Raw genomic sequence first — 12,726 nt, forward strand, 5'->3', positions numbered from 1 at the left:
CCCAACTAATTTTTAATATTTGCTTCCAAGACCCTTTATTGGATGTAATTTTGATTGCATTATGGTCTGCAAATGGATGCATTTAATATTCTTTTCTGCCTTTGGTTCTGAGGTTTTTATGCCCAAATACATGGTTCATTTTTTGTGAAGATGCCATGTACAGCTGACAAAAAATATTCTCCTTTGTATTCTTATTTATTTTTCTCCAGAGGTGTATCATATCTAACTTTTCTATTCATCTTTTAACTTCTTTCTTATTTATTTTATGGTTGGATTTACCTAGTTCTGAGAGGGTACAATTGAGGTCCCCCCAATATAGTTTTGCTATCTATTTTCTCCTGTAACTCATTTAACTTTTCCTTTAAGAATTTGGATGTTCTCCCATTTGGTGCATATAAATTTAGTATTTCCATCTGTTGTCTATGGTACCTTTTAGTAAAATATAGTTTCCCTGGTTATCTCTTTTAATTGGGTCATTTTTTAATTTTGCTTTTTCTGAGATGGTAATTGCTACCTCTGCCTTTTTTTTTTAACTTTGGCTAAAGAATGACAAAATCTGGTCCAGCCCCTTATTTCAACCCTATGAGTGTCTTTCTGTTTCAAGTATGTAACTTGTAAACAGCATATTGTTGGATCCTGGTTTCTAATCCATTCTACTATACTCTTCTTTTTTATGGGTGAGTTTATCCTACTCACCTTCAGAATTCTGATTAATAGCTGCACATTTCCATCTGTCCTATTTTTTTCTGTTTATTCTTTTTTCTCTCTCTCTCTCTTATTACCTCTTTTCACCCTTTATACCCTTCTCAAAAGTAAATTTTGCTTCTGACCACTACCTCCTTTTATCTATTCTTCCTTTTATCCTCTTCCCTTTTCTCTTAGCCCCTTTCCCTCCTATTTTCCTGACAGATAGGATACATTTCTATATTCAGTTAAGAATGTTTCTATATTCTTCCCTCTTTGAACTAATTCTGAGAATAAGGTTCAAGTGTTGCCCACTCTCCTCACTTTCCCTTCCACTGTAAGAACTTTCAAGTGTGCCTCTTTTATGTGAGCTAATTTTCCCCATTCTACCTCTCCCTTTCTCCTTCTCCCAAATGCATCCCTCTTTTTCATCCCTTCATTTTTCTGAGATCATCTCAGTATAATTGACTCATGTCCATGTCATCTGTTTTTGCAGTCTCCTAATTGCCATAATAATAAAGTTCTTAGAAGTTACATGTATCATCTTCCCATACTGGAATGTAAACAGTTTAACCTTATTAAGTCTCTTTCATGTTTACTTTTTTATGCTTCCTTAAGTCTTGTGTTAGATATCAAATTTTCTGTTCAGCTTTAGTTTTTCCATTGGAAATGCTTGAAAGTCATCTATTTCATTAAATGACCATTTTCTCCCTAAATCATTATACTTAGTTTCGCTGGGAAGGGGATTCTTGGTTGCAATCCTAGATCAGGGGTAGGGAACCTGCAGCCTCAAGGCCACATGTGGCCCTCTAAGTCCTCAAATGTGGCCCTTTGACTGAATCTAAACTTCACAGAACAAGGACTCTTAATAAAAGGATTTGTTCTGTAAAACTTGGACTCAATCAAAAAAGGCCACACCCGAGGACCTAGAAGGTCACATGTGGCCTCAAGGCTACAGATTCCCCATCCCTGTTCTAGATCCTTTGACTTCCAGAATATCATATTCCAAGCTCTCCAGTTCTTTAACTTGAAAGCAGATAAATCTTGTGTGATCCTGACTGTGGCTCTTCAATGACCACTTGTAATATTGTCTCCTTGATCTGGGAGCTCTAGAATCTGTCTGCCATTTTTCTGGGAATTTTCATTGTGGGATCTCTTCCAAAAGGTAATTGGTGGATCTTTTTATTTTATTTTACCCCTGATTCTAAAATATTGAGGCAGTTTTCCTTTATAATTTCTTGAAATTTGATGTCTAGCTCTTTTTTTTTAATCCTGGCTTTCATGTAGTCCAATAACTCTTAAACTATCTCTCCTCACTCTATTTTCTAGGTCAGTTGATTTCCCAATGAGATAATTTCCCCCATTCTCCCTCTCCCTTCTTTCTCTCCTTTGGGTTATCATGTATCAAGAATGTGCTGGTAATAGAAATGTTATTTGTGCTTTATTTTCAAAGACCGATGAATTCATTGGGCAATGTCTTGACTAATACATGAACTGGATTTAAGTGAGGCACAGTTGCACAAAGTAATCAGGCTCATTTTTTCAGAGTCATTGAAATCACAACTACTGGTAATGGCTCTGGATGCAGTGAATGACCTTAGTTTCTTCATTGTCTGACCAACCTCTCAGCAAGTCATAGTGCCTGCTTCAACCACTTTCATAGCCATTGGAATGAATTGTTCTCATCTACCCGTTCCACTAGGGAAATCCTTCACATGCTTGGGGCGGACACTTCCCTAACTCAACGATGGATTTGAGGTCCATGGGTTACCCTCAACCTGGTTTAACCCATCTGCAGAGGCATTATCCTGGGGTGTAGCCACTGCACGTTGTATAGCTTCTTGCAGTCACAGATAAGAGTTAAGTACCAGGTAGACACCAAAGATGGATGAACAGCCCTGAAAAGTGCTTGGCAAGCCCTCACACCACAGTGCTAGTCCTCCTTGAATATCTCATATGCTCCAGGAGAGCATAATTCCAATAAGAGAAGATAAACATAAAAGGAAGCTGAAGGGAAGATTGGAAGAGATAAAGATATCAAATATCTGGAGATCAGATCTGGAATTCATTCTGGAGATTAATGAACTATTGCTGGACCTTTTTAAAGGCCTTTTAAAGTGGAACTTTTGGGAGAAGCAATCTGAACAGAGGGAGAGATCACAGGGACAGAGAGGCTCTTTGTGTTAATTTCAGATTGAGTCTCCAAGATGAAAATCTAGAGTATGGGAGAGGAGGTTTAGAATGTAACTTTTCCTCTTATCTTCTGTTGCTCCCTATTTACTGGCTTGTTCTCTGACACTTTCAAATATTTATATATCTCTTCTGTCCCCCAAAACTCCTTGGGTTATGATTCTATATTTTTCTTGATTTTCACAGCCAGACTCTAAGGAAAAAGCCATCTATACTTAATGCCTCCATTGACTTTTAAAGCCTTTACAATATGGCATCCAACCCCACCATACTATTGAAATACCACCAAATCCAACAAGCCCTTTTCACTCCTCCTTAATTTCTCTTTATCTTTTGACCCTGTCCATGACTACCTCCTTGTGAGTACTCTCTTCTCCCTTCGTTTCCATGATACTTTTCCTGGTTTTTCTCCTCTTCTTTTCACTTCTGCTCTTGGTCTTTTTTTGCTGTATTGTTAAACAACTCTTGCCCTTATCTGTGAATGTTGCCCAAAAATACATCCCTGGTCCTCCTCTACCTCAATAATCCCATCAGCTTCCTTGAGTTTAATTATCATGTCTATATGACTCCTCAATGTTTTTATTCAACTTTAATCTCCCTCCTATAGTCCAGTTCCACATTTACCAACTGCCTATTAGGCATTTCCATTAGACTATCACATTGGAATCTCAACCTTAACATATCCAAAACAAAATTCATTCTCCTTCCTCCTAAACCCACCCTGCTTCCAAACTTCTTGATTTTTGTTGAGAGAATCACTATTGTCCGGTAAATCCAAATTTGTAACCTCCCAGCCAACATTAATTTTTCCCATTCCTTCCTCCCAAATAACCAATCCATTGTGAAATCTTGTTCATTTCACATGATATAGTATCTCGATTTCATTCCCTCTTTTTTATTCGTATGACTACTGCCTTATTTCAGGCCCACATCAACTCTCATAGTGCTTAAAACACAATACAAATTTAAAAAATGTTTGCTTACTTGATCCACTCCCACCTGAGCTATTGTAATAGTGTGCCTTTTCAGTTTGTCCCCACGTAAACCATTTTTCTCCCAGCTGATAAAATAATCTTGCTAGAGTATAGATCAGACTATGTTTCTTGAACTGAAATTAATTGAAATGTGGACCCATTGGTGACATTAAGATAGTCATGAGAAGAGACCAGTAGTGATGGTTGGCAACACTGCTAAGCAGTTCCAAGGCATTTATTTATCAACCTGACATTAACAATGGGGAGGTCTGCTGACTTCCCGGAGAATGTATCTCAACTATGACAGAGAGCCTCCCAAGATTTGTTAAATCTGACATTTCCAAACACTTCTGGTAATTCATGTGTGGGATCGAACTGTGTTGCTGGAATAAACGTAGACGGCATTGCTGGGGATTACAAAGTCCAGGAGAGGTCTCTGGGAGGGGGGGAATGTTTGCATCACTACTGCCATTTGGAGGCGAGGCTAATATGAAAAAGGCCAGTTTGGAAAATGATTAATAAGATGACACCTGTGAACAGAATTTAGATTTCTGGACCACAAATTAAAACATGAATGACGGACATATGGCCAGGGATGAAGTGCAGATGTTGATGACTGACAAAATTATATTTTCCTAGAGTCTTACAAGTCTGATAAAAATGATTTAAATTTCAAAAGAGAATAAAAGGAAGAAAAATGTCTAAGTCTATCAAGTTAGAGACTATGCAAAGTAATAATTACAACACAGGAAAAAATAGTCATTAATTTAAGGAGCCAAATTTTTTAAAAAGAGTCAACAGTATAATTCTACCCAAATTAATATACTTGTTTAGTGCCATACCAATTAAACTATCAGACAATTACTTTCTAGAGCTGGACAAAATAATATCAAAATTCATTTGGAAAAACAAAAGGTCCAGAATATCAAAGGGACTAATGAAAAGAAATGCTTGGGAAGGTGGCCTAGCGCTACCAGACCTCAAACTGTACTATAAAGCAGCAATTATCAAAACCACTTGGTATTGGCTAAGAAACAGAGAGGTAGACAAGTGGAATAGACTTGGCACTCAAGATGCAGTAGGCAAGGAATATAGCAACCTTCTGTTTGATAAACCCAAGGACCCCAGCTTCTGGGATAAGAACTCATTGTTTGACAAAAATTGCTGGGAAAACTGGATAACAGTGTGGCAGAAATTAGGCATAGACCCATACCTGACACCGTACACAAGAATAAAGTCCAAATGGGTACATGATTTAGGTATAAAGATTGATACCATGAATAAACTGGAGAAGCAAGGAATAGTGTATTTATCAGATCTATGGAGAAGGGAAGAATTCTTTACTAAAGGAGAGATAGAATGCATTATGAAATGCAAAATGGATAATTTTGATTACATTAAACTGAGAAGTTTTTTTTTTTCATTTTTTTTTTTATTTAGCTTTTAACATTCATTTTCACAAAATTTTGGGTTACAAATTTTCTCCCCTTTTCTCCCCTCCCCCCCCAAACGCCAAGCATTCTAATTGCCCCTATGACCAATCTGCTCTCTCTTCTATCATCCCTCTCTGCCCTTGTCTCTGTCTTCTCTTTTGTCCTGTAGGGCCAGATAGCTTTCTATACCCCTTTACCTGTATTTCTTATTTCCTAGTGGTAAGAACATTACAGTTGATCCTAACACTTTGAGTTCCAACTTCTTTAGCTCCCTCCCTCTCCACCCCTTCCCTTTGGAAGGCAAGCAATTCAATATAGGCCAAATCTGTGTAGTTTTGCAAATGACTTCCATAATAGTTGTGTTGTATAGGACTAACTATATTTCCCTCCATCCTATCCTGTCCCCCATTGCTTCTATTCTCTTTTGATCCTATCCCTCCCCATGAGTGTTGACCTCAAATTGCACTCTCCTCCCCATGCCCTCCCTTCTATCATCCCCCCCCACTCTGCTTATCCCCTTATCCTCCACTTTCCTGTATTGTAAGATAGGTTTTCATACCAAAATGAGTAGGCATTTTATTCTTTCCTTTAGTGGAATGTGATGAGAGTAGACTTCATGTTTTTCTCTCACCTCCCCTCTTTATCCCTCCACTAATGAGTCTTTTGCTTGCCTCTTTTATGAGAGATAATTTGCCCCATTCAATTCTCCCTTTCTCCTCCCAATATCTTTCTCTCTCACTGCTTGATTTCATTTTTTTTTAAGATATGATCCCATCCTCTTCAATTCACTCTGTGCACTCTGTCTCTATGTGTGTGTGCGTGTGTGCATGTGTGTGTGTGAAATCCCACCCAGTACCCAGATACTGAAATGTTTCAAGAGTTACAAATATTGTCTTTCCATGTAGGAATGTAAACAGTTTAACTTTAGTAAGTCCCTTATGACTTCTCTTTGCTGTTCACCTTTTCATGGTTCTCTTCATTCTTGTGTTTGGAAGTCAAATTTTCTTTTCAGCTCTGGTCTTTTCATCAAGAATGCTTGAAAATCCTCTATTTCATTGAAAGACCAATTTTTCCCCTGAAGTATTATACTCAGTTTTGCTGGGTAGGTGATTCTTGGTTTTAGTCCTAGTTTCTTTGACTTTTGGAATATCCTATTCCATGCCCTTTGATCCCTTAATGTAGAAGCTGCTAGATCTTGTGTTATCCTGATTGTATTTCCACAATACTTGAATTGTTTCTTTCTAGCTGCTTGCAATATTTTCTCTTTCACCTGGGAGTTCTGGAATTTGGCCACAATGTTCCTAGGAGTTTCTCTTTTTGGATCTCTTTCAGGCGGTGTTCTGTGGATTCCTTGAATATTTATTTTGCCCTCTGGTTCTAGAATCTCAGGGCAGTTTTCATTGATAATTTCATGAAAGATGATGTCTAGGCTCTTCTTTTGATCATGGCTTTCAGGTAGTCCCATAATTTTTAAATTGTCTCTCCTGGCTCTATTTTCCAGGTCAGTTGTTTTTCCAATGAGATATTTCACATTATCTTCCATTTTTCCATTCCTCTGGCTTTGTTCTGTGATTTCTTGCTTTCTCATAAAGTCCTTAGCCTCCATCTGTGCCATTCTAATTTTGAAAGAACTATTTTCTTCAGTGAGCTTTTGAATCTCCTTTTCCATTTGGCTAATTCTGCTTTTGAAAGCATTCTTCTCCTCATTGGCTTTTTGAACCTCTTTTGCCAATTGAGTTAGGCTAGTTTTCAAGGTGTTATTTTCTTCAACATTTTTTGGGGTCTCCTTTAGCAGGGAGCTGATTTGCTGTTCATGCTTTGACTTCATGTCTCTCATTTCTCTTCCCAGCTTTTCCTCCACCTCTCTAACTTGATTTTCAAAATTCTTTTTGAGCTCTTCCATGGCCTGAGCCCATTGAGTGGGCTGGGACACAGAAGCCTTGATTTCTGTGTCTTTGCCTGATGGTAAGCATTGTTCTTCCTCATCAGAAAGGAAGGGAGGAAATGCCTGTTCACCAAGAAAGTAACCTTCTATAGTCTTATTTCTTTTCCCTTTTCTGGGCATTTTCCCAGCCAGTGACTTGACCTCTGAATATTTTCCTCACACCCACCTCACCTCCTGATCCTCCCAGCCAGTGTTTGGGGTCTGAGATTCAAATGCTGCTTCCAGCCTCAGGGCTTTGGGCGGGGGCAGGGCTGCTATTCAGTGTGAGATTAAATTCAGATGCTCAGGTGAGGGCAGGGCTGCCTCTCAGGCTCAGTTCCCTCAGGGAGTTTATGCACAGACCTTCAACAATGGATCCAGGCTCCTGCCTGCTTGGAGAGCCCTGGTCTGCTGCTGCCCCTCAGCTTCTGTCTCCCGAGGGGGCCCGAGCCATGGGGGCACCCCACTCCCCCCTCGACCCGCCAAAGGGACTCTCTCACCGACCCCCGTCACCTGTGGGTGGAGGTACTTGTGCGGCCGCTGGAGATACCGTCCCTGAAGCCCGCTCGGATCTGTTCCTCTCGGTGCCGCGGCCACGGCAGGGCTGTACTCAGCTCCCAGTCCCGGCGCCCAGTCCGCAGCACGAAGGACCTTTTACGAGAGGTTTGCAGGTCTCTCCGGAACAGAAATCTCCCTCGCTCCAATGTTCTGTGGCCTCTGGGTGCAGAATTCGCCGTGAGTTACTTCTTTGTAGTTGTTCTATGGGTTGTGGGTTCGGAGCTATGTGTATGTGCGTCTTTCTACTACGCCATCTTGGCTCCAAACTGAGAAGTTTTTGCACAACCAAACCCAATGCAACCAAAATCCGGAGGGATGTAGTAAATTGGGAAAGAATTTTTACAGCTAAGCTCGGGGATAAAGGCCTCATTTCTAGAATATATAGAGAACTGATCCAAATGTATAATCATACAAGTCATTCCCCAATTGATGAATGGTCAAAGGATATGAACAGGCAATTTTCAGAGGAAGAGGTTAAGGCTATCTATAATCATATGAAAAAATGCTCTAAATCACTATTGGTTAGAGAGATGCAAATCAAAACAACTCTGAGGTACCACATCACACCTATAAGATTGGCAAACATGACAGAACAAGAAAATGATAAATGCTGGAGAAGATGTGGGAAAGTTGGAACACTAATTCATTGTTGGTGGAGCTGTGAGCACATCCAACCATTCTGGAGAGCAATTTGGAACTATGCCCAAAGGGCTACAAAAATGTGCATACCTTTGACCCAGCAATATCGCTACTAGGACTATATCCCCAAGAGATCATAAAAATGGGAAAGGGTCCCACATGTACAAAAATATTTACAGCAGCACTCTATGTAGTTGCCAAAAACTGGAAGTCAAGGGGATGTCCATCAATTGGGGAATGGCTGAATAAATTATGGTATATGAATGTAATGGAGTACTATTGTGCCATAAGAAATGATGAACAAGAAGACTTCAGAGAGGCCTGGAAGGACTTATATGACCTGATGCTGAGTGAAAGGAGCAGAACTAGGAGAACTTTATGCACAGCAACAACCACAGTGTGTGAGAGTTTTTTCTGGTAGACTTTGATTTTTGTAATAACACAAGAACTTCTTACCAAAAAAAAAAAAAAAAATCCCAATGGAGGATCTCAAGGCAAAATGCCTGCCGCACTCAGAGAGAGAAATATGGAAGTCACTCACATATTGTAGCAGATCATGTTTGTGTATGTGTATGTGTTTGTGTATCATATTCTGATTTGTTATACGATTTCTTTCATTTATCTTAGTCTGACTACATAGCATGACTATAGTGAAAATATACTCAATAGGAAAGTATATGTAGAATCTATACAGAATTGTATGCAGTCGTGGGGAGGGAGGGGGGGAGTGTGGGGTAGGTGGGGCGGATAAAATCACAATTGTATGGCAGTGATTGTTAAACATTACAAAAAAAAAAAAGAGTCAACAGTATAATCCCTACTTTCAGCTTTCTGTGTGCTGATATACAGAGTATTAGTACTAAATAAAATCAAGTAGAAATTTAAATTTGCAAGGAAGTAAATTTAATCTTATATGTCTCTGTAGTTTGGTGAGATACAACTGATGACTAGATTATGACTCTGGAAAAGTGTTTTTTTTCCAAGAAGAATAAGGAAATATAACTTATAGTAGCTTTGTATATTAAGACATACTCATGATGTAGGTATAAAGATTGATAATATAAACAAATTAGGGGAGCAAGAAATAGTGTATTTCTCAGATTTGTGGAGAATGGAGAAATTTTTGATCAAACAAGAGATAAAGAACATTATGAAGTGCAAAATGCATAATTTTGATTACATTAAATTGAAAAATTTTTGCACAAACAGACCCATTGCAACCAAGATTAGGAGGGAAGCAGAAAACTGGGAAAGAATTTTTGCAACGATGGCTGTTAGCAGTGTTGCGGCTCAGCTCTTGTGCAGTGGCTGTGGCAGTGACAGCTTCGGAGCTCGATACAGTATTACAAGGCATGACTTGTTGAGTCATCAACAGAGAGAGTGATTTACATTTGGAGATGAAGTCTCATACCATTTTGTTGGTACAACCTACCAAGAGGCCAAAAGGCCAAACTTATGCTGATTATGAATCAGTGAATGAATGCATGGAAGGAGTTTGTAAGATGTATGAAGAATATCTAAAGGGAATGAATCCCAACAGTCCCTCTGTCGCATATGACATAAGTCAGTTGTTTGATTTCATTGATGATCTGGCAGATCTTAGTTGCCTTGTGTACTGAGCAGATGCTCAGATGTACCAGCCCTACAACAAAGATTGGATCAAAGAGAAGATCTATGTGCTTCTCCATCAGCAGACCCAACAAGCTGGCAAGCCTTGGGGGGATGTGGGGAGGGCTTGGAAAACAGGTGTGTACAGAATGCTGTAGTGGGAGAGTTGTTATTATAGAAGTCTTGTTTCCATTTTGTTACGATCTAGCCAAGGTCAAACGCATTAGGAGTATTAGAAGATTTTTGTCTTGTTCAATCTGAAGCCCCTGTCCCTCACCATTTTCGTTTTCTTTTTTAAGAAGTAGCTGAAAATTACTCTTTGGTCAGTTGGCACTTAATTACAGTTCTTCCAGCTGTTATATCTGCTTATAACGTTCACTGTACTTATCCTTCTGTGTAAGGGTTTTCCAGAATTTAGTTATGTCCTCAAAACTCTAAGGCTTAGTAGAGAATACAATAAATGCTCTTTAGTTAATAAAAATAAGAATTTTTGCACCTAGTGTCTGTGATAAAGGCCACATTTCTAAAATATATAGAGAATTAAGTCAAATGTACAAGAATACAAGTCATTCCCCAATTGACAAGTGGTCAAAGGATATGAACAGGCAGTTTTCAAGGAAGAAATTAAAGCTATCTATAGCCCCATGAAAAAATGCTCTAAATCACTATTGATTAGAGAAATGCAAATCAAAACAACTCTGAAGTACCATATCATACCTATCAGATTGGCTAACATGACAAAACAGGAAGATGACACATGTTGGAGAAGATGTGGGAGAGTTGGAACACGAATTCATTGCTGGTGGAGCTGTGAGCTGATCCAAAAATTCTGGAGAGCAATTTGGAACTATGCCCAAAGGGATACAAAAATGTGCATACCCTTTGACTCAGCAATAATGCTTCTAGGACTATATCCCCAAGAGACCATAAAAATAGGAAAGGGTCCCACATGTACAAAAATATTTATAGCAGCACTCTTTGTGGTGGCCAAAAACTGGAAATCAAGGGGGTGCCCATCAATTAGGGAATGGCTGAACAAGTTGTGGTATATGAATGTAATGGAATACTATTGTGCTATAAGAAATGACGAACAGGAAGACTTCAGAGAGGCCTGGAAGGACTTCTATGAACTGATGCTGAGTGAAAGGAGCAGAACCAGGAGAACTTCGTACATAGCAGCAACCACAGTATGCGAGGAATTTTTCTGGCAGACTTAGTCCTTCACAGCAATGAAAGGACCTAAAAAATTCCCAATGGACTCTTGAGACAAAACGCCTTCAACATCTAGAGAAAGAAGTATGGAACTGGATCACAGAATGAAGCAAACCATTTTCCTTGTATTATGTTATGTTTTGTTTTGGTTTGGTTTGTTTTGGTTTTTCTTGTGATTTCTCCCATTCAATTTAATTCTTCTATGCAACATGACTAAGGTGAAAATGCGTTGAATAAGAATGTATGTCTAGAATCTATATCAGATTGCACACTTTCTCAGAGAGAAAGAGGGAGGAAAGGAGAGGGGAAGGAGGGGGAAGGAGGGAGGCATGAAGACATGTTTTAGTACTAATAAAAAATTTTGGTCAAAATCAAATGAGATAAGATGTGTAAAACAATTTGTAAACCTTAAAGCACTTTATAAATGGTAACCATTATGCTTATTATATCTGGTCATCTGCTGGAATTCTGCCAAAATAGAGTAGGAATAATTTGTATGATAACAACTATATTACAGAGAAAAAAAAACACTTTAAAATACTTTAGAATCTGATCATTGCAATGTTATGAGAGGATCAAAGATAAAACATGCCACCCACATCCTACCAGCAAGATGATGGGCAGGCATAAAATGTAGAATGAGACATACATATTTGATTAATGAAAAGTATTAAAAAAAGGTTGTTGGAGCTTTTCTTAAAGTTATTGAAGGAAAAGCGGAGGATCAGTAGCAAACACAAGTAGGACAGCTTTGAAAATAATGTGTTGAGTTTTTTGCATAATTGGAGAGAGAAACAAGCTATTTCATGGTGCATATTCATGGTTCCATGGGTAAACATCATTTTCTGTTCCACTTTATATATGGAAATGCCCATTTTATTTATTGTTTGCTAAGTTCAAAAGAAGAAAATAAATTCATGTACAAGAAGCAAAAAAGGGAACTGTATCCCAGACTTGATTCTGAACAGGGAGAAACTGGTTTTTGACTATAAAAATGATGATAATCTTGAGTAAGACTTTTGTCTTTTGTTTAATATACCCTGACTAGTATGTAGCAGGAGTTTAATAAATGCTCATTGACTGCCCTTATGGAATGCTTTGCATTTTTCCTATCCTTGATTCTCCTCTCTGTACCCATTCTAGTTTTCCAGGGGCTTTTCTGAAATGGAATGAAAGAAGTCACAACTGAAGTCAGCACCACATATATTGTCTGATCAGGGCTGAGTCGAGCAAAGTTGTTTCCTTGATCATTTGAAGGTGAGACGAGGTGCCATAGATATTAACATTTTCTCAATAATGTCAATATAATTTATCTTGTCATTAAAACTTCATTGAAGCACTAATGAAGTCTTAGTGCACTCTAAACCCTTTATGTTGACTCTAGTTCTTCAAAATCATAAACTAAAATGAAAATGTAATAAGGGAAAGGGTAACTTGGTGGCTAAAATGCTCAACTAATGTAGAAAAGACCTGCCATTATGTAGAAAAGTTACATACAGCATAA

General features: G+C 38.6%; 1 pseudogene; it reads left to right on the forward strand.

Moving 5' to 3' along the window:
• The window catches only part of LOC140514474 (enhancer of rudimentary homolog pseudogene), a 73,367-nt pseudogene extending 63,086 nt beyond the window's left edge, over positions 1-10,281 (forward strand).
• The last annotated feature ends 2,445 nt before the right edge of the window (positions 10,282-12,726 follow it).

Source organism: Notamacropus eugenii, chromosome 7, assembly GCF_028372415.1.
Source record: "Notamacropus eugenii isolate mMacEug1 chromosome 7, mMacEug1.pri_v2, whole genome shotgun sequence".
Lineage (NCBI taxonomy): Eukaryota > Metazoa > Chordata > Mammalia > Diprotodontia > Macropodidae > Notamacropus > Notamacropus eugenii.